This window comes from Zootermopsis nevadensis, unplaced genomic scaffold (assembly GCF_977971745.1).
Source record: "Zootermopsis nevadensis isolate Lab colony 2312 unplaced genomic scaffold, Znev_1.0 Znev_ptg000030l, whole genome shotgun sequence".
NCBI classification, from domain to species: domain Eukaryota; kingdom Metazoa; phylum Arthropoda; class Insecta; order Blattodea; family Termopsidae; genus Zootermopsis; species Zootermopsis nevadensis.
Genome location: NW_028259162.1, coordinates 14,406,983 through 14,427,521, shown reverse-complemented (window position 1 = coordinate 14,427,521; position 20,539 = coordinate 14,406,983). Strand labels below are relative to the sequence as shown.

At 36.1% G+C, this 20,539-nt stretch overlaps 1 protein-coding gene across 6 annotated transcripts in view; it reads left to right on the top strand.

The window, feature by feature from the left end:
* Positions 1 to 20,539, top strand: part of LOC110831813 (neurotrimin) — a 478,509-nt gene that overhangs the window by 34,520 nt on the left and 423,450 nt on the right. The window lies entirely within an intron of this gene.

Below are 20,539 nucleotides of genomic sequence, written 5' to 3'. Positions count from 1 at the left end.
GCTGTGTAACACAGTATAATCCATGCAATTGAAAGACGTAATTAAATACACATAGCTTACTGACAATTAAAGATGCATCTCTAGATGTCAGATATTTTATTTATGCTAATTAAATTTCATGAAAAGAAGTTAAAATTCAATAAAAGCTCCCTGAAAAGTATCATGGAATAGATGGATGCTTTATTATTTAGTGTTCTCTCTGAGGACAGGTCCATATGAACAGGATCCTTCCATCCTTTTCTCGGACTGGGACCTGTTCATATACGTTCTTGGCAGATGATCCGGAAGTGGTTTGCTATTGCCTTCTTCTGTGTGTGAATGGAGTAATTGTTGGGATGCCACGGAGAAACCGGGGAAGCCCCCGGAGAAAAACTCCGTGTTGCCTAGACCACGGCCTTGCCCAACACAAGTTATAAATTCGGGCACCGCCGGGAATCGAAACCGAGTCTCCCAGGATTACAAGGCCAGCGTTCTAACCGCTAGACCACCGTGGCATATAGATGGATGCTACAACCAAAATATTTCACGTATATCTTGGAAGCGTTTACTAATTGCTAACATACTCGTTAACCTCATTATTTCCATCACCAGACTCGTGTAATGTTATTTAATTTCACTATTCATGTCCTAAGTTTACACAACTGAAAAATACATTTTTTATCATTTTTGTCATGTGGTAACAATTAACAAACTGACAGTCCAAATGTGGACTCTTGAAACTTGTTGGTTCCTGAAGAGAGTCAAAGCCCAAATAGTTGAAGATAGAAAGAGCGGACATCAGCAAAAAAGAAAATCGAATCCCGCAGTCCAGCAAAGCCTTGCCTGTTGCCCTCAGAGAGAGGACGTCAAGTTCTGTTATTATAAAACAACAAAAGACTGCGCTAAGTCCAGATCCCTGGGGGAATGTGTCTACGTCCTGTTGGGATTGCTCATATTTCATTGCGCTTTTGTTGAGATCGTTGATGGAAGAGTATTGATTTATGGATAGACTGGGGTCCACGAGCCAGATGTTTTTCGTAAGTATTTTTATTCCTTTATTTTGTCTGGCAAATGAAGTGAAGATGGTTGGAAAATGACTGTAGTTTATGTCAGGAATTCGCTTGCAAGCACTGGAGGAAACAAGAAAAATCAAATAACAAGGAAAGCAGGTTCTACAGTCGAGATTGATATTCATTTGTTCTCGAATACAACCTACAAGTATTTTGCTGACATACGTTTGTCGAGCAAGTAGGTTTTGTGTGAAATTTTAATAAACTATTCCCATTCCGCTAGGTTACCAGGCATCTAAAATACCGGGAAATTACTCAGAAGCTTCTTATTATATAGTTCTCCAACTCCATGAAACAGAATATTTGTTTAGAAGCTGATAGTCGCTCATACAGTATTGTCTGACGTCCTGTATAACATTTAATGACATGCTAATTCTTTTTCGGTGAGGAGTTGTTAGTCCGCCTTTATATCCGTCCGAGGACCACCTGCCGTCGGCTGTCCGCGACTGCTTATTGAATATATTTAATATTATCTCCTCCATATCTGGAGACCTTCCTCTCCATGCCGTAGTTTCAGGGCCCACTTAACCCGTGACTCGTCAGATTTACCAGTGTATTCCACAAGAGAAATGTACAAAAGTAGAACTAGTATTTTGTATTTGCAAACGTCTATAAATGGTCGATGGAACAACAGTAAAATATAGTGGCTTTAAAAATACGTAATATATAAGTAATAATTTATTGTGTAGACGGTATGTTCTCTTTGCCCAGAGAAACTTGGAGACGGGGAAGCAGTATGGAAATTATTCTTGGAATTCATGAATCCATGCAATATTAAAAATGTTGGTCGTAAATATTAAGCAACTTTAGCAATTTTCGGATGGAATATTCTGAAATAGTAGTCTAATAATTCAGACAGAGTAAATTAAAACTTCGTGACTGATCAGATATATGAATATCTGTTTTTAAATGAACGGCACATTTTCGAGAAAATATATAACACTAAATAATTTTAAAAGAGTTCTGACGACGGTAAATTTTGCAGTATTTCTGTACTTTGCTCTTCATCTAATTTTCCGAGAAGAACAGTGTTCCGGGATGTGAAAAGAACTAGTGACCGAGGTCAGGTCTTTCAGACGGATTCAACTGAAATTCAGTATTGCCAACATGTAATGCATTTCATGTATGTTATACGTCGCAGGACTGGCAGGAATAAATTCCTTATTTAAAGCTAAAAAGATGTTATATAAGCTCTGATTTAATTAACGACTGAACCTAATGAATTCTTGGTGTGAAAATAAATATCATAAAAGACGTACAAAATACACGCCGAAGCTCAGTTCACAAAGTGTTTTAACGCTGCGTTTGGAAAGCGTTTGAAGTTTTGTAGACCGACTATTTTAAAATGTGAACGAACAGAAGACGTGGATCTGGGACCGAGCTTTTGTTTTGGAAGGTGGAATATCTCTGATAAAAGCCTGGATACGTGTACATACATGTAGGGTATAGTATAATTCCCTAATCACCGTCAAAATTACAGGCACTATACATTATTTATTGGCCCTTTATGAAACAGCAGAATTCATTCTTCAAGCCAGCTGAAGAGGGGGCTGAAGGTGAGAGAGAATTGTCTATTCGTGTATTCTCTTAATCGAAATCTGTAACATTACTGATGTGCAATTTCGCCAGTCTGGTGTGTGGCACAATCATACAGCAGGAGGGACGAGACAGAGAAGCAGTTCTGCAATATTACACTCTGTGTACCATTTTATAGTTATGACTACATTGTGCACGTTTGTCTTTAGGTACGTTTCTGGAAAGCAAACGTCTCTTTTAGGTAAATATTGATTTAAGTACGGTTACACGTTATTGTAACACAGTCATATGTACTGTTAATACTAGGTACCACTCGCTCACTGCGAATTCACTGAACCATAGATGAATATCCGGAATATATTTCTATACATCATTAAGTGAGTTTATTGTCATGTAATGCACAGTATTTAGATAGATCTTTGGGTTAGACAAGTGAAAATGTGTCTTAATATTCCAGAAGTTTGTTCTTGATTCACATCGATAACTTGCAAATGGTTATTTGATAATAATTTCGCTTACGTATCTCAAAAATCTAAGATTGTATTTTGTAAGAAATTGTCTATAGAATCATGAAATGAAAAGGTATAATATTCCTGATGTGAAAATAAATTAGGTTCGGAGACCAGCGCTTAAATTAATTACTTACCATGACTTTGTGTCCTTTATTTTCAGATGTAATTCTTTTGTTATAAATAACCCATAGAATCCGTTCCCACTCGAATATGAGTTGACAGTGTCAACACAGTTATTAAAATGTATTTGAAGATGACTGATTTCTGGGATGACACAGTAGTGTTTATGTATTGTCAAATGGGATATAAATGGTAAAATGAGAGGAGCATAATTTGAAGCGATCTAACTTCTTGGTAGTTGCTATGACGGCATTCGTGCAGAATGGTAAAGAAAACTACGAAGTCCTGTATCAGCAGTCATCCGCAAGGTTCAAAGTTTCATGTCACAAGTCCATGAAAGTACAACGGTACAAATCCTTGAAAAACCTAACTTTCGGAACCGTAAATATATAATTTAAATAATGAGTGCTCTTAATGCTTCGTAATTTCACTTTAGTTTTGTATGACTTGTAAATTTCCAACACGCAGAAATGGAAACACGCTAACGTGCAGGCGTCCTGATGGACTAAAAGAGAAATTCAAAACAGGACTTGAGCTGGCCTGGCTCTAGGGTGCAGATATAATGGTCCAGGGAATATGGGAAATCATAAAGAATTCACCTCTTGGACAGGTTAGCGCAGCCACCGACATGAATGAGAGCGGCCGAGAGGAACACCTTCAGCTCATGAAAAGTTAACTGTGAGGTCACTTCGTTACTACCAGGCAGCAGTTCGATTCACTGCGCGCTGAGATGAGAAGTCATTGAAATGAATACTTGGAATGGTTATTGAACGACCAAGTCAATCCATCAGGCAGAACGTAAAGGCCCATTACTATTGCATCTTCATCCATTGATAGGCATACGCTGTACAACAACTCTTGCGGGAACATCACCTCTAAAATTGAACTTGATACCGCAAAATGTCTGAAATGTGCTTACTGCAGTTATAGAAGAATAATTTTTTTTGGTATATATATATATATATGCAGAAGATTAAGCAGTAAACACGCTCGCACACACCCACCCACATATATATATATGTATATATACAAAAGATTTTTATTCTTCTAAAACAGATGAATCTCGGCGTAGTATATATATCGTTTGTTGTTGACGAATTCTGTTTAGTGCGTCGTTACTTCGTTAATTCATTCTTATGGAAACATAATATAACCTGCAAATATTTTATCTGCGATTCAATTCATAATTAGAATCAACTACACTGAATTACTAAATATGTTTTACTATTTCTTTATTTCAGTACTCACTATTTTTATTTTTATTTGTATTATCATGTCCAGACCGGTTCTGGGGCCCACCCAATCTCCTAACCATTGGGTACCAGGTCCTTTCCTGGGGGTAAAGCCGGCCGGGGCGTGATGCTGACCACTTACCCCCATCTATTGCCGAGGTCAAGAATTAAAAAGGAGCTATAACCTCTCTCCCCCCAAGCGCTTACATGGCGTATAGTGGGACAGCTTTACTTTTGATTTACTTTTATCATCGTAGTTCGAATAATTATAATTCACATCAGAAGCTGTTAGTCTCTAGCTTATTTAAAAATTCTTCACCTTTCATGGATCTTGAAGGTTCACATTGTGATTAGACTTTATTGATTTTTATTATTAATGCACGTGCTCGTATCATGTATTCAGATGATTTTGATAGTCATATTAGAAACCAAATTTGGTAAATCTGAGGTTTACACTTAATAAGTTCACACGTTTGCCACTTGATGTCACTGGTGTCTGAAAGTTTAAATGGGAGATTTTAGGAAGCCTTGAATAATTCAATCTGCTCTTTGCATTAGGTTTTATAAAAATCTGTTAGCTGTTAGTAGAATGTAATATTACAGTCCATAACTGAATGAATGGCCTGTGGTTTTATCCTAATTTTTCAGAGTCTTTTTCCTTGTATTTCGCGAACGTTTTATTTTATATACTCTTCATTGAGGCTCCATATACCAGGTGATCCAATATAAGTAGAAGGGTGTATACAAAATATTTAAAATTGAATATGTTTATCAAGTGGATCAATACATTACACTTATCCAAGAAACTAGCAATTATAAGGCACTAAATTTGAGGTATAATTTGCCATTTGAAAGAAATTCAGAGCGGAAACTCCAAATGACGACTGTAAATAAGACTGAACGAACCTAGAAGACAACATTGAGTTACAGCACAAATATAATGTTGAGAAAAACAAACGTAATTTTCTGTAAGTTAAAATGTCACAAAAGACTGTTAATACTCTCAGTTGGGTGTGGCATTTTTCTCTTTTTCCTTCCATGTATTCATATCAATGAAGTGAGATAACTCTAAAAATTTAACGGGCCTGGACTTTGACCGTGTTCACGTGACTATATTTTCCCTGCTCTAACCTGACACATGAAACTGTATCGCTGCTTATAATCCGTATTCCACATAATAACCATTTCACATACTTAAACCATAATTACAACTTCTGTTTTGGATTGATAATGCCGGTTCAATACGGTGTATTATTTGCACTGGCAGGTCTTTTAAGTAATCGATTCGTCATTAAAGCAGAAGAGAACTTGAAATAAAACAAGAGTACTCTGATGATTTTTCTTAATGTCATTAGCCCCAAACACATTATCTGCTTTCACAAAAAATAATACCATGTATCTGACACTGTTAGATCTAACAAATTATTGTTTTATATTTCGTAAGTTCTACGTGACCAGAAATAAAATAAATGCTTTCAATCCTCATTATACATTAAGGATGAGCACATAATTTATTTTGATGTCCCTTCAGTCGAAACCAGTGATGAGAGGCCCCAAGAGAAAAAATTTCGTTTCGCACAGTACAAAAAAATATTATAATTAATGTAGGGGCAAAATTGGAAATTTACCTGAAATTTTTGAATGTAAAAAGTAATTATGAATACCGGTAATTCAGTATATGGTCCGTACTTAATTTTTAGTCTTCCATAACTCTTGTTCTGTACAGCTGTCTCTCAAATTATAATTACTAAACTTTTTCTCTTACGTAGTCCTGTTGCTGCGTTTAAAGATTATTCTGAAGTTTATTTCCTCTTTAATAACTATGTATTTCCGGAATAAACCCATTCAAACAGACATGGAAATTAAATGTTGATCCTTTCTAAAAATTCCGTATTAAGCTTTCTTCGGCGTAGTTTCAATTTGTATGACGTTGAAAGCCATGTTCTGCGGTTTCCTTTAATGGTTAACCACTGTATTGGATTTGACATAAAATCAATGTCAATCACTCTGATGGTACTCTGAAAGAGTCCTTAAAGCTGCTAGAAAAACAACAGTTTTATTTCTCGCTGTCTGCACCAATTTGCAATTAACGTTGCATAGACAGACCTAAGGACGGGTCCATTTAATTGCAGCTGAAGTTTACACCTTCACCAAATATTATTTATCATATCAAGTAGTTCGATGGAGCATGTCACACGAATGTAAGAGATGAGAACACCATACACAACTTTAGCAAGAAAACCTATCAAAAATAGATCAGTTACGACGCCCAGGCTTAGATGGCAGGAGAATATTGCAATGGACTTTAAAGAAATAGTGTGTGAGGATTTGTATTAAATTTATTTATTTCTTGGTAAATTCAGTAGTTGCGTTTGGGAGCACGGTTATAAAACGTTATATTTCATAAAAGGCTGGAAATGTTTTGGGCATTATATTCAGTATTGGTTTCCATGAAATTAGTTTTATCTGTTTACGGACATAATGTAATGTACGTCATTACGTAGCTCCTACATTAATTCTACTAATGTAAGTGAAATGATCAGCTACGTAATTATGTTACTTTTGGTTTTAAGGTTGAGTGCTTTCAGTTATATTGGAGAGACACAAAAGTCGAAGGGAATTATTTCTACATCCACCCATTTTATCAAAGTTAGGTCCAAACATCTCAGTTCCAAATCAGACTAACCACCCTTCAGAATTTTCTTAGACCTCTCAAAACACAAGAAGCATAGTTGTGCGATAGTTTTTACCGGTATATGGAAGCAGAAAACAAAATATATATTGCGTCATCGTCAATTAATTGATACAAAAAATCCATCCGTTATTCAATTTTAATGTATACCTAATGTTTATATAAATTATGATCTGAGTGTCAATATCAGTTTTAGGTCAATATTTTTGGTATGAGACACAGGTCTGGAAATTTACAATTGTCCCGAGGGCCATAATCTGTACAATACAGTTTCAGATAACAAAAACGTACACTTCTGCCAATTACAGTTTGTTAATTACTGGTCACTGGCGGACATGACAGTATGTCCATAACATTTTTGAAGTCATGATAAATTGCTATAAGCACTGAAAATGTAGTTTATATAAACATCCAAATTATATATTAAATAGCTCTAGATAATATACATTTATCTACATATTGTGTGCTCTGTCTTATACTGCATTAGGCAAAGTACTCACGTAAACTCGTGACATCTCATTTCTCATAAAATTGAAGCATGGTAACTGAAAATTTATGCAACGTACCTTTATTTTAGCGCCAACCAATTTAATTATACGCACACGAAAACAGTTTGAACATTTAGGCCTAGTATTATTGTCGTAGTTTTTAGTCTGATTTTTAACATATAACCATTTAGTGGTATAAATTATTAGCAGTTGGACACGGATGATATTAATTCTGTACATGCAAACATTAAGTACCAATAAGTAACGGAACTTAAACTTAAATTGTGGTCTGATGGTTTACATTCTTCAGATCAATTTTCAGTTGATGTAAGAGGCTATGCATGCCAATACATTGCCAACATATGAACATTAATTTAAAATGAAAAGGTCTAAATAAAAATTGCTATTTTCTACTAGCCAACTCGCACAATCAACTCATCTCATGTGAACGGGCAAATATATAAAGTATTTGAAGCCCTAGTAATTAATTTGTTTTATTACAACACTGAGATGTATGAGATTATTACTTCAAGATGTGAAACCCCAGACAAGAAAATCTGAAGTAAGCGAAGTGTTTCATAATAAAGCCAGTGTCTGTAACTGACAGGTGTATGGCCATTTATCATTTCATTTCGTAAACCTTAAAGTTTGCATATACAGAATTAAGTTCGGGTGGAATAGCCACATTCCTTTCACTACATCTAAGGGATCTAATGAGAAGTTGAAATATTAAAAATTTTAAAAGTGTAAACGAATGCGCAAATAGGACAATTTTCTGAACATCACTGACATTGTAACTGTAACTTAGCTGGTAGTTGGTGTTTGTGGTCAGAAATTTTAGTCTCATCTAAATGTTACGACGCGTTTGTGCATAATTAGCGTGTTGATAGTCGTAGGTATTTTAAAATAGTATTTTTACTATTCAACCCATATCAGTTGAATTAAAGCTAATAACGTGCTTTGAAATTACATTCAGTTATCCTATTTAAATGGCTCTCTTACAGAGAAGTAATATACAGATCCACAGAAAAGCCAGTATTTATGTAGTGGGATAAAATAGCATTATCCTATCGAGTGCTCAGTTCGCGTATAGATTTTAAGCTAAAATATTGATAATTAAATAAAACACATAATTGCTTCTAATGGTTGTGTTAAAGTTCGTTTTTCCAGCAACAAAGTTTTCACAACAATCTGAACTGTCCTTGTTAGCAACGCCTTTGTAATTATACAATAACTGACTTGCATTACAGTCGCGCTGTTGGCCTTCTGATGAGCGCAAATTGGCCTCGGTTTTATTTTGTTTAGTCCTATTGCTTCATAGGCGACAACGCATCGTTTCTGGATTCTTTGCCGGGGATTTCAGTATAACAAATTCGACTGTAGTAGCCGTCACCAAATTGGTCACGGAAAGACTTCACATCTATTGCCGCGAGGTTTAGAGCACCTTATAGATTTTCTAGCTTTGCTAAGCTTCAAGTTCTGAGCTGTCTTCACTCGTTTGCGCCTTGCAGTTCGTATAGCCTTTAAAACCAGTAGAAGTTATCGCTACTGTCATCCAACGTCAGGTCAGAACTTGAGTCACCTAGGACCGATCTCTGAACGAAGTGAATGAACAGTTAATGAGGCGGATCCTGGAAAGAAGACTGATGAGCCACGTGTTGACGGTCTTGTGAATGACAAGGAAGGCTGGTCAAAGCGAGCGGCATATTTTTGGAACCGAGATCCGTTTCAATCGGTCACATGATTTGTTCACTTTTACCCTGATAACCGTTAAGAAAAGTTGTGCAGCAGTTATTGGTTGGGAAGCCTGAGGGGAAGAGACCGCTGGGGAGACATAGATATGAGAATAATGTCGGGCGGAATCTATGGGAGATAGGAGTTGAAGGAGACTGGATTTTGTTGGCCCAGGACAGGGTCCGGTGGAGGGCTTTGGTTAATTCGGTGATGAACCTTCCTATTCGTTAAGCTATCTAGTTAGTTAGTTAGCCGTTAAGAAAGTAAAAAAATTCTAGGGTTTCATGGAACCCAAGGGCTCATTACCATGTTCATAAGAGGACGCTGGTGGTCTCTATCCTAAGCCAGATGAATTCTTCCACACATTTACAATATTTCTTGATATTTTTAATATTATCCTTCCGGGCACATTATAAAATAAGTAAGTGCGGAAGAAACCCTGGTTGTGGAGCTTGACAAAAGGACAGCGGGTGTTGTTGGTGTCACAGTGATATTGGCGTAACTGTGAGGTGTAACCCAGTCTCTGTGGCCATGCTTAATATATGTTAGTTCATGTATTGATCTGATATAAACACAAAACTGCTCCCGCTGTGTCTAAGAACATCCATTTACTGTCACATCGCGACCCTGTATGAGAGATCTGACCGTAAGGGTATATTCCACAACTGGTCAATCAATCAATCAATCAATCAATCAAACAATCATGTGTATACTACCACTCACTGATGTCGATGCCACTAACAATTTGTTAAGTTCCACTGGTGCTCAGTATATATTTCCAACCACATTATTGTCAAGGGATGGTACGGGAACGGATGTAGGGGAGCATTATTAAATCAGCATTAATTTGTGCCCAGTACCACACATCGCTTCAATTATTTCCCTGTTGGGTTTATGTTGCGGATGACGTAAAATTTGAAGTGCGTGTAACCTGTTACTTCAGTGTTTCGTTACTCGTTTCCAAGTATCTCTGATACTCTTTGCGCGTTATGAGCAGCCCTTTTGACGGACAAATCGAAAGGGATAGAAGTGTAGACTCCAACACAGTTTCTGTGGTAAAGAAAAGATTATACATTCTGAGTCCCTCAAATGAAGAGAAAATGTTCATAATAGCCGAAATCCGTCCGTCTGCCCGTCACACTCCTAAGCCACGAATAGAGATATTGGCAACTATACAAAATTTCCCGCTTGGATGGAAACTCTCTAGAAAACTAATACTTCTGTTTCGAAAATTAACATACCGGTGTTCAAATATTAACAGTCGCGCTTCTCAGAAGAAATGGTAAATGCAAGAATTGTTCCTGTAGGAAAGGAAATCTTGAGAAACGTTTATATTTTCAGTAAATTATTTTAGGTACAAGGGTGTACAAAAATTATACATCGAAGCGTTATAAAAAAATGTTAAATAAAAAATGTTCTTCATCGAGAGACACTGAAGAGAAAATGTTCAAATCTTTATTCCGAAAATTAGTCAATGGTGAGTATGATTTGCCACTTCACAATTTTTAACGCGAAATGGACATTTATTTAACAGCAGGCTGCTTTTCAAGTTAAAATTATTATTTAACTTGTTCAGTTATACTTTATTTAATAAACAAACAGACACGAAAATCGTGTTGAATCAACGTAGTTTTACACAGAAGATTGGAACGTCGTAACGATTTATAACAAAGTGACTGTAGCAAATTCCTGTAAAATAAAACAAAATTAAACTGTTTACATGAATATTCCATCACGCTCATGTGTATAATACTGTTATTTTTGCTCTATTCTCTGATTACTTTTAACACGCCTCATAATCCATGGCCCGCTGTCACTTTAACAATAAATTTAAAAGCCATTATAATGACGCGGATTAATTTTAGTTCACAACTGAAATGCCTTGCATTTTCACTCTGTCGTTTCTACAGCTTCGTCAAACGAGTTACATAAACCTAGCTGGAGAGTGGACTAGGTCTGTCAAAACAAGCTCACAAATCTTGCCTATTCATTTCATATTTGTTCAATGTTATCTTTGTTGTTGCAGATTACTGTTTGTCTATAGTTGAATAACAACCACAAACCGAAGATATGAGCACATAATGTTACTTGTTTCAAGCCCAATCCAAATCCCACTACAAACCAGCAGTGTTCACCCCCAACTCATCTCCATTTAGAAATTGCACCCACAGCATATGACACGTACATTCTCTGGGTGCAAATGTACTAGACCTAGTTCCAGTATTATTTTGTTTTGTTTAAAAAAATTATGTGTATTCGCCCGGGATTAAGTCACGTGATAATAATGCGTGCAAATAATCCGAGCTTGCTGGCCGCTGAGAGATACGATAGAGAAGCTGCTCTCTGGCTACTTTCTTGCTACCAGCAGAACAATGGATTCTGCCAAAGTCATTACACAGAACAACCATTGTCATGGTTGCAAGGTTTATCTAGTGCAATTGAAGTTATCATGCATGCTTGCCAAACAGCTCGTATTAAAAGACAGCAACTGTTACTGAATTTCCCACCACCCTTCTATTCAGTCCTTACTTCCCTAAATATACCGGGTGTATCAGAACAAACACTCTCTTATTACTGTTTGGAATAAAAGGGTTTTTTATTCGGAAGTCTATAAGCGAACCACATGTAACCAGCCTGAACATCAACAAATGACGCAATTGAATGATCAACACTTCTGCTTTGTACTCGGTAGGTCAGGGCATGAGATCTCAACATCTCCCTTCCATATCTTTTCCAATGCTTTATTCATTTATCATCTTATCATTCGAACCTACGCATTCTGTGTAATTTTTATGTCGTCATGGCGGAGTGTATGAAGGTAATGATGGGGGTATCACGCATCTCTGAAACGTCGGTCAAAATCTTCGACACTATACGGCGAAATATCTCAGAAGGATGTCATATTTCAATATATTCTGAGCTACTTACAACGTCATTAAATTACACTTGTTTGTCCGTCTTTTAGAGACAATTTAATTTCGGATATTGACACAAATTGATAAATTTTCGTGAAACTGCCTATAAAGATGACATTGGAGAACTCCATATTTTGGAATATTTTAACTCCCTGTCAGAAATAATACTAACATGTTGATTGTGCGAACTTGCGAGGCGCGAGTAACACTACTGTGATTAAGTAGGCTTTCACTGCCGGAGAGTATTCAAGTGTTAGAAAAGTTAATTGCAAATGACATCATGGAAACACTTCGCGATATTTCTTCATGACCGTAAGTACTGAGTCATGTGTGGAATTTCACTATTTACAATCACTATTAATAGTAGACTTGTTAGGATGAGTGCATTAACATCTGTAAACTGCCCTTTGGGAGAATAAATTACATCACGTCAACCCCGAATATATTTTATATTTCAGACTAACGACATTAGCACACGGCTGTGCAAAGGAAAGCTACTTCTTGATGTGGTTTTCGGATACCGCATAAGTATTCGTATATTTGTAAAGGCTTACCAACTTTCTGGAGAACATATTGTCTCCATTTTCAGGGTTTTGCCTTTCTCCATCCTAAAGATGGACGCACATGTGAAACTTCAGTAATTAACTATGAATCCACACGGCATCACAACCTGAAAGGTCACAGTCGGGTTTATTCTAGAGTTTAAGAATTATATTAATTTATTGAGTATTTGACAGTTTATATCTTCAGTTTATCGACTAAGTCTATCACAAATATAATTAGTAAATGTAAGGACAGGACGACAAGCCTGCATCATTCTTTATCGAGTTGGGCCGCAGGAAGTATTTGACTACTGGAGAAAGTACAACACCGACTTTGGTGTGGCTATGGATCTACTGGCGTACAGTCCACGACTGTAATCTTGAGACTTGCAAGGAATGCAGGAAGTACGAAGCGTTAAAGGCAGGCGCTATCTTTCCTCCTGCCTCCTTCACCCCACTTCCTCAACCCCCAAGTCTCAAGATTACGTGGACTGTACTTAGTTTTGTTTATACATCTACTACGTAAAATGGTAAAAATTGTGAGCGTCCTTAATAATTTATCAACATTTTACACTCATAATTTGTGATATTAATTGTAATAGGGTTAATTTTTTTTAGAAGTATTGTAGAATCGCTAAGAAAGTTCTGGGACAGTATTTCAAATTACTACTACACCATTCCTCATAATTTTCCGTTTATCTGTCACAAACCCCTATACCATTCTACGTTATACAAGCTACGTGTATTAGTGTTATTAAATAAATTAATAATTAGCTACTGAAAGAATTTAGACAAATTTTACATTTTCAAGAGATTTATGACTTTGGATTTTTCATTCAGTTTGACTTGCTTTAAAATGCAACGAGAACTCTTTTTGTTTATATATCCAAGCCCAGTTTTCTAGCTCTTATTTGGAGACACATAATTAGTAGTTACTGCAGCGTCGTTATACAACTAATGACTTGAAACCAAAGAGACTATATTATGTATGCTTAGTGCTGAGACACCTTATATTCCCCCTACAACCAACCATTCGTGCGATAAAAGTTCTAACGTTAAGAGATTCTATGGAGACGTTAGCTATGTGTATATTTTAGTCTGATGTTTAGTGTCGAAGCTACAATTGTGAAATGTGTGGGTGTGAATTAAGTATCATCGCCATTGGGCTTATATGGAGGTTGAAGGAAGGTCTGTGTAGCTGGTGAAATGTATGAAGGAATATAAGGAGAGATATAAGGAGCCCATTAGTACAGACATTGTTGTTCCAAAGAACATAATTTTACCATTAGAAGTCAGATGTGTTACAGTTGAAGTCTGTTGTTCAAGTCTGATCCCGTATCGCGGTGGTAGAAATACGGGGTTTTGTCTGAGTGACGTTGAAACATATCTCAGTTTAGAAGAAGCTGATTCAGTATTATCGAATTCTGGAGCAGCAGATATATAGTTGATTTAAGTGCTATTGTTTTTCAAGCTCAAGAGATATAAGACTGATTCAATCAAATGCACGTTAGTTTAATGCAAATTATTGATTTTTTTTCCAAAGCTTATTGAGGACCCGCGCGCGTTGCTATAGAAATGTCAGTCCCACATTTAAATTCTTTGCAATAATTTATATGCTCTACATGAATGAATTTATATATATATATATATATATATATATATATATATATAGCGGCTTAAAGGCACTTATGTTGAAGTGTAGGCACGAAAGTTAAGCTGCCGGCTTATTTGACACGCATTTCGGCGAATTTTGGAAAGTTTGTTCAAACATATAATTGCCTCCTTCCTAACTCTGACGAATTCTCCACTCACCATCTTACGATTTCATTCGATACTGAATAACGTATGCATTGCAAACGGCGTTGTTTCATTCTGTAACAATAAATTAACGAGCTGAAAGTGCAACTCGTCATAACCGCGTTATTTTAGTACTTTTTAGTGAAATAATATTCTTCATTACTGGACTGAAGGCCATATGAAGTAATCGAATTCCTGAAATTTTATGATTTTACTCTGAATATCGTTTTCATAGACACACATTCTCATTATGCATGGACTGAGTGCCAGTTTTGAATTAGGCTGATGTTTGGATTACGCTAAATGGGGAAATTATCATGAATGGCAATCAGAAAGTATTCAGTTGTGACTTATTTACAGTAAATTGAGAGTTATCATGAAAATATCAGTAAATTGACCATTGAATCTCTGATCGTGGTTTGTTCTGGTATATGCTGCATACAAGGTTTATTACCGCATTGCTCTGTTTTCAGTTTTGAAATATGAACTCTCGCCTTCCACATTCTATTCAATTCACTACTAATTAATCATCCTCTTATCTGACTTGGCTATTGAATGAGACGTTAAATAATACGCACATAAAGAAAATTAACCCGCATGCAAACGCAATTGATAGTTTCTTATAGATTAGTATGTTTGTCTTTTATATCTGAGTAATTTTTAAACGCATCTCCATTTCTTCCCTTCTTTGTTACTTTATATTTCACGTTATTCAAAATGTATACAAACATTTGATAACCGAAATTTTGTATGTCAGAGCTGTACGTAAGTCTTGCAGTCAAATTATTGACATGTAAGCCATGATTGTAATGCACCCGAAGAAATTAATTCACCCTATGGATTTCGATCGATAAATATTTCAATTACGGACAATTTAGTTGGTAGAGATCTCATAAGATCATCTCATAGGAAAAGTTTGTCTCAGACACCGTAAATAAATACTTTTGTTTTACATTAAGAAATAATTACTACAGTTTTGGTATCAGTCAAATTCATGCGAGAAGGTTGTTCTTAATGTTTAAGATGAAATGTAACTTTTCAAGAGATGCATCTCTTCTGGTGTTAAGAGAGACGTAAGGAATGTCCCTTATTCCATTCATTTGTATTGTTTTCCCGTGAAAGTGTGATGGAACATATACTTGATAGCTTCTTGATTTGAACATCAATTACTCGTAGCAATTAATCCTTTAAATTTAAGTTAGTCTTTTGATTTTATAATTTTAGGCGTTGGAGCGTCCGACCACCGCGATGACTGGAAACTTATAGTTTCATAAAAGGCAAGTTTATTGAGAAGCTTGGTAACTATTAGCCTTTCAAGAAGGTCTATGCACAATGAAGGTAGTTAGCAACGTTAAGTAGGTGAGAAATGGAGCAGAATGAATAACAGCTCGTCTTTATTGTCCAAGTGACTCCGTGGTTGGACTGCACACGTAGTACCCATGAAGAAATAAGAAGTAAATACGAAGTTTATTGAATGCAGTCACACGAAAGGCTGATGAGTTTTGATAAGAATATTGAACTGGAAGTTAGAAGTGGAAGTTTGTATCAGTGTTATCGATTAATATGACTTGGGGTGATTATTGTTGACGTTTGGTGTATTTGGCGTTGGATTTACCAAAAATCGGAGTGTCTTTAATTAGAAGACGAAATATGTAATCTTAAAAGTTTGGACGCCTTTCAAAATACGTAAATATTGGTTAATGATTATAAAATAAATTGAAATGTTATTTGCAAATTCAGAATATCATAAAATATGGAAGGTGGAAAATATATTACCATTTGAAGTTATTTAAAAATGTACGTGATTATCCTAAATGTTTCATTTCCTATTGTGTGAATATTAGCAAAGAACAACTTTGATCTTGGAATACAAAATTTGTATAAAGTAAATAAATAGTTCAAGCACAATAAACGTTAATTTGTATTGTTTCGGAAGTAAAATAAATGGACTTATGGAATTGAAATCCTTGCGCTGCATTGGGCATAAGAGCTGTTCTACATATCTGGCATCGCAGATATTGTTTGTGCCACTGTATGTCGTAACTACACAAGCAAGAAATTGCATTTTCTTTAGTTAGGTCCGGAATGTTGGCCACCTTGATTGCTGGAATAAATAAAGAAAGAAAGGAGGGAATTAAAGCTGTTGCAATTACGTCTAGCTCGTTTTATTATCTGTTCCACGAAGGGAAATGAGTGCCTCTTTTTCCGAAATGCTTGTAATAAGGTAGTATTTTGCTCGCTTTGAATACCCTTTCTGTTCTTCCTACACACACCTCAACTCCATAACGATATAAGCTTATGCCATGTTCGAAAATTCACGCATCCAAGACTTTGTATTATTAGGCGTTGGTTTCGAGCTGCTTTCATTGTCTTTGTTCTTTGATATTACCTAACTATAAAACTGGAAGCGTATGTTTCTAATGTAATAGACAGAGCCTGAGTTAGGAAACGAAAACATCTAGGAACGAACAAAGTTTCAATTTAATACTTACGTTCCTGGTCAATACGTTTCGTTCAAATATCTTTCTCATGTTTTTCTGATAAAAACGGGAGTTATTTACCTTTAGTTTAATGTTTCAAAATAGGCAATTTTTGATACTAATTATTATCTTATGTACTTTCCCCGCACAAATTTCCCCAAACCTTGCAACAGACATAAATCAAGAGATCTGAAAAGTAGATATTCTTGTTATTTAACAAATTTGTAAGCAATATAAATTGCATGGAGATTCATATTCTCTTCGGACTTTTGTGTATCGTATACATTAAAAGTTTATTGAAGTGGAAGTGTTTAAGAAGGTTTTTCTAAATGACTGCATTGGATATTCACAAAATGGAGAGGTGCTTTTCGAAACATTCGACTAAGATTTTCGTCATATCATAGTTCTTTTCCACATGACTCTCGATTACACTTAATATTTGATTCGCTTAATAATTTATCCAGTATAATCTATCGTTTTTATTTGTAGTGTTCTGTCTGCCGACAGGTCCATATGAACAGGATCCTTCCATCCTTTTCTCGGATTGGGACCTGTTCATATACGTTCTTGGCAGATGATCCAGAAGTGGTTTGCCATTGCCTTCTTCTGTGTGTGAATGGAGTAATTGTTGGGATGCCACGGAGAAGCCGGGGAAGCCCCTGGAGGAAAACTCCGTGTTGCCTAGACCACGGCCTTGCCCAACACAAGTTATAAATTCGGGGACCGCCGGGAATCGAACCCGAGATTCCAGGATTACAAGGCCAGCCTTCTAACCGCTAGAGCACCGTAGTATATAATCTATCGTATAATATTAAAAAATCATACTTTAAATTAACCATCAGCTGCTCTATAATATAATGTTATTATTTTATTGCTCTAATATGCCTACTTGACAGAATTTTGGATGTGGCTTTACCGTTTCCAATAGGCCTATAATGGGCTAAGAAATATTCGATACAGAGTCTTGTAGGCTTAAACGTCTTGACATGGATTTAGAAGTTGTAGGGTAGGAGGAAGAGGAAGCCAGCACTAAAGAAAATATCAGCATGTGATGTATGGTCACTCTAAACTGTTAAATTTTATATTCATACTCGTGTCATTTAAACAGACGTGTTTTGCTGTATCTACGGACCATTTTTTCTCCAAAATAAATAAATAAATAAATAAAACAGTTTTGTTAGTCACGAAATGCACAAAGGTTTTTGTAACTCGAAGGTTCATTACGGTTTTCACATGAGCTCGCCACTGGACCTTGGCTATTATCTATACAAATGTTATCCTTATTATTTCTAAACCTAGGTCCTCTTGAATTGTCTCTTACTACTAGGTTTTCCAGTCAAATGTTTACGCATTTGTCTCCCCTTGCACTCTACATACCCCGCCCATCTCACATTCCTGGATTTGATCATTGCAATAATATTTGGGGAAAAGGGCAAATTATGAAACTCCTCATTATGCAGAAATGCATTCTCAGTTTTGTAAATAAAACCTGGAAGGAAGAGACCATTTGGTAAACCCAGGTATACTGGGTTTAACACACTATCAGAGAATACATTCTGGAGCAATGTTGAAGTATCAACTTACAACTTATTACAGGAGAAACAAATAGTTTACATTAATGATTAATGGCTGTAGAAGTTAGAAGGGATGGTGTATAGCACTAGATATGAATGTCAATCTACAGAACTGAGACAAAAAGCACGACGGAAACTAATTTCAGTATTCTGTAGTCAAAGTTAGAATAATTTAATGACATGGAATCAAAATAATTGTAAATTGAATTAGTATCAGTACGGCCTGATTCATGAAGCTTTAATTGTTTATGCAGCTATGAAAAATTTCTCAGAAAGACTTGTGTTAATCTTTTTATGATTTAGCTTTCACGTCATTTTATTCGCGAAAACATACGAAATTATTTCGGAAGACGTTACAGTATACAGTCAGCACTTATTAAGAGAACTCAGTAAGAATATTACGTACTTTGCATTTGTAAGTGCAGAGAATATTGTTCATGACGTGTTAAGTCTATGGTTGAATAAAGTAATAAGACCTATTTATAGGGGGGAGGTTATCACATGTCTCGCTGCAAGAGTCGTATACAATTTCATCATCCAAGAAACAAAATATAGACTGCTGTGAGTTATCGTTGTCTCAAGGTGTCAGTAAAGAGTAATCTCACAGTAGCACAATTACCATATGAATAATAATTCCATTCCGAGCCAACGGCTTTTAAAATCCACTATATCCCATTCTTGTAACGTTGGGTAATTAAGATTTAACAGTTTAACCATGAATGCACTTTCCGTCTATGCCAGTATAATTTATAAACTAGGCTATTTGTAATCCACCACATTCATATTACAGCGTTTGTCAAGTAATGAAATAAAGTTTATATCATAACAGGCCAAACACTAATATAATGGTTGTCGCTTTACCAAAACTCACTGGCGTAACTGGTTCAATAAAGATGTGTGATGAATACAATTATTATGTTATTTTGTTAATAAAATATATTCACTCTTCTATTATCTACTGTCCACAGATCACGAGAAAAACCCTGCTAAGGGAAGTCGTTTCTGGTCGGTGCGGGGGGAATGTTACTTATCAGCTGGACTAGAGGGCTGCCATTAGTGGGAAGTGTGATACGTCAGAATTTTACGCTACTACACAGACTAAAAACATCAAACAGTTAAGAGTAGTGAGTTCACCTCTAATGTGTTCTGCGGGTGTTGCGATAATATTCTAGATTAAATCACTGTGCCACTGTGAGGTAATCTTAAAGCTGTACCCATTTGAACACATGAAAGCCTGTCGTCTGTTGTTCGTTCAGTGGCTGTGGAACGAATGCTTTTAGAATCGGTCGTCACTCACCGCGTAATCTTGCGCATGCGCGTATATCGAACTACTAGCAGGCATTTTCTCCTGATCTGTGGACTGTACTCCTAACACAAAAGCGAATGTTTGTGACGCTCGACTGTTTGAGTGCGCCGTTCGTCCAGTGCGAAAGAAATTGGAATTACTGTCCGACGGTATGAACTCTGGTTATAAGAAATGCAAACGGTGACTGTGGTGGTTTATGGCGGATTCTGCGTTTGGCCGGATTCTGGATCTCATGTTGGTGCTTACGGCAGGAATGTAGCTTCACTTGTCGTGGATAAATTTTAGTATTTAATTTACTTAAAAATAAATTTTGTACAAGTTGCACATTCAGTGCGATTTTAAAAGATAATTCCGCAATAAATTATTTATGTTTGACACAGAAGAGGTGTATTTGCATCAACTTTGACAGGCCAAGCGGTTTTCCAGTAGCCTCCATTCGTTCTCTCTTACGAAATACTGAATTTCATGCGTCCATCACATGCCAGTTTCTGGGCGAGAGATAGAAAGTAATTATTTAACATTTTGTGTTCAGTCATTTCTATTCAGAAGCTTACATCACTAA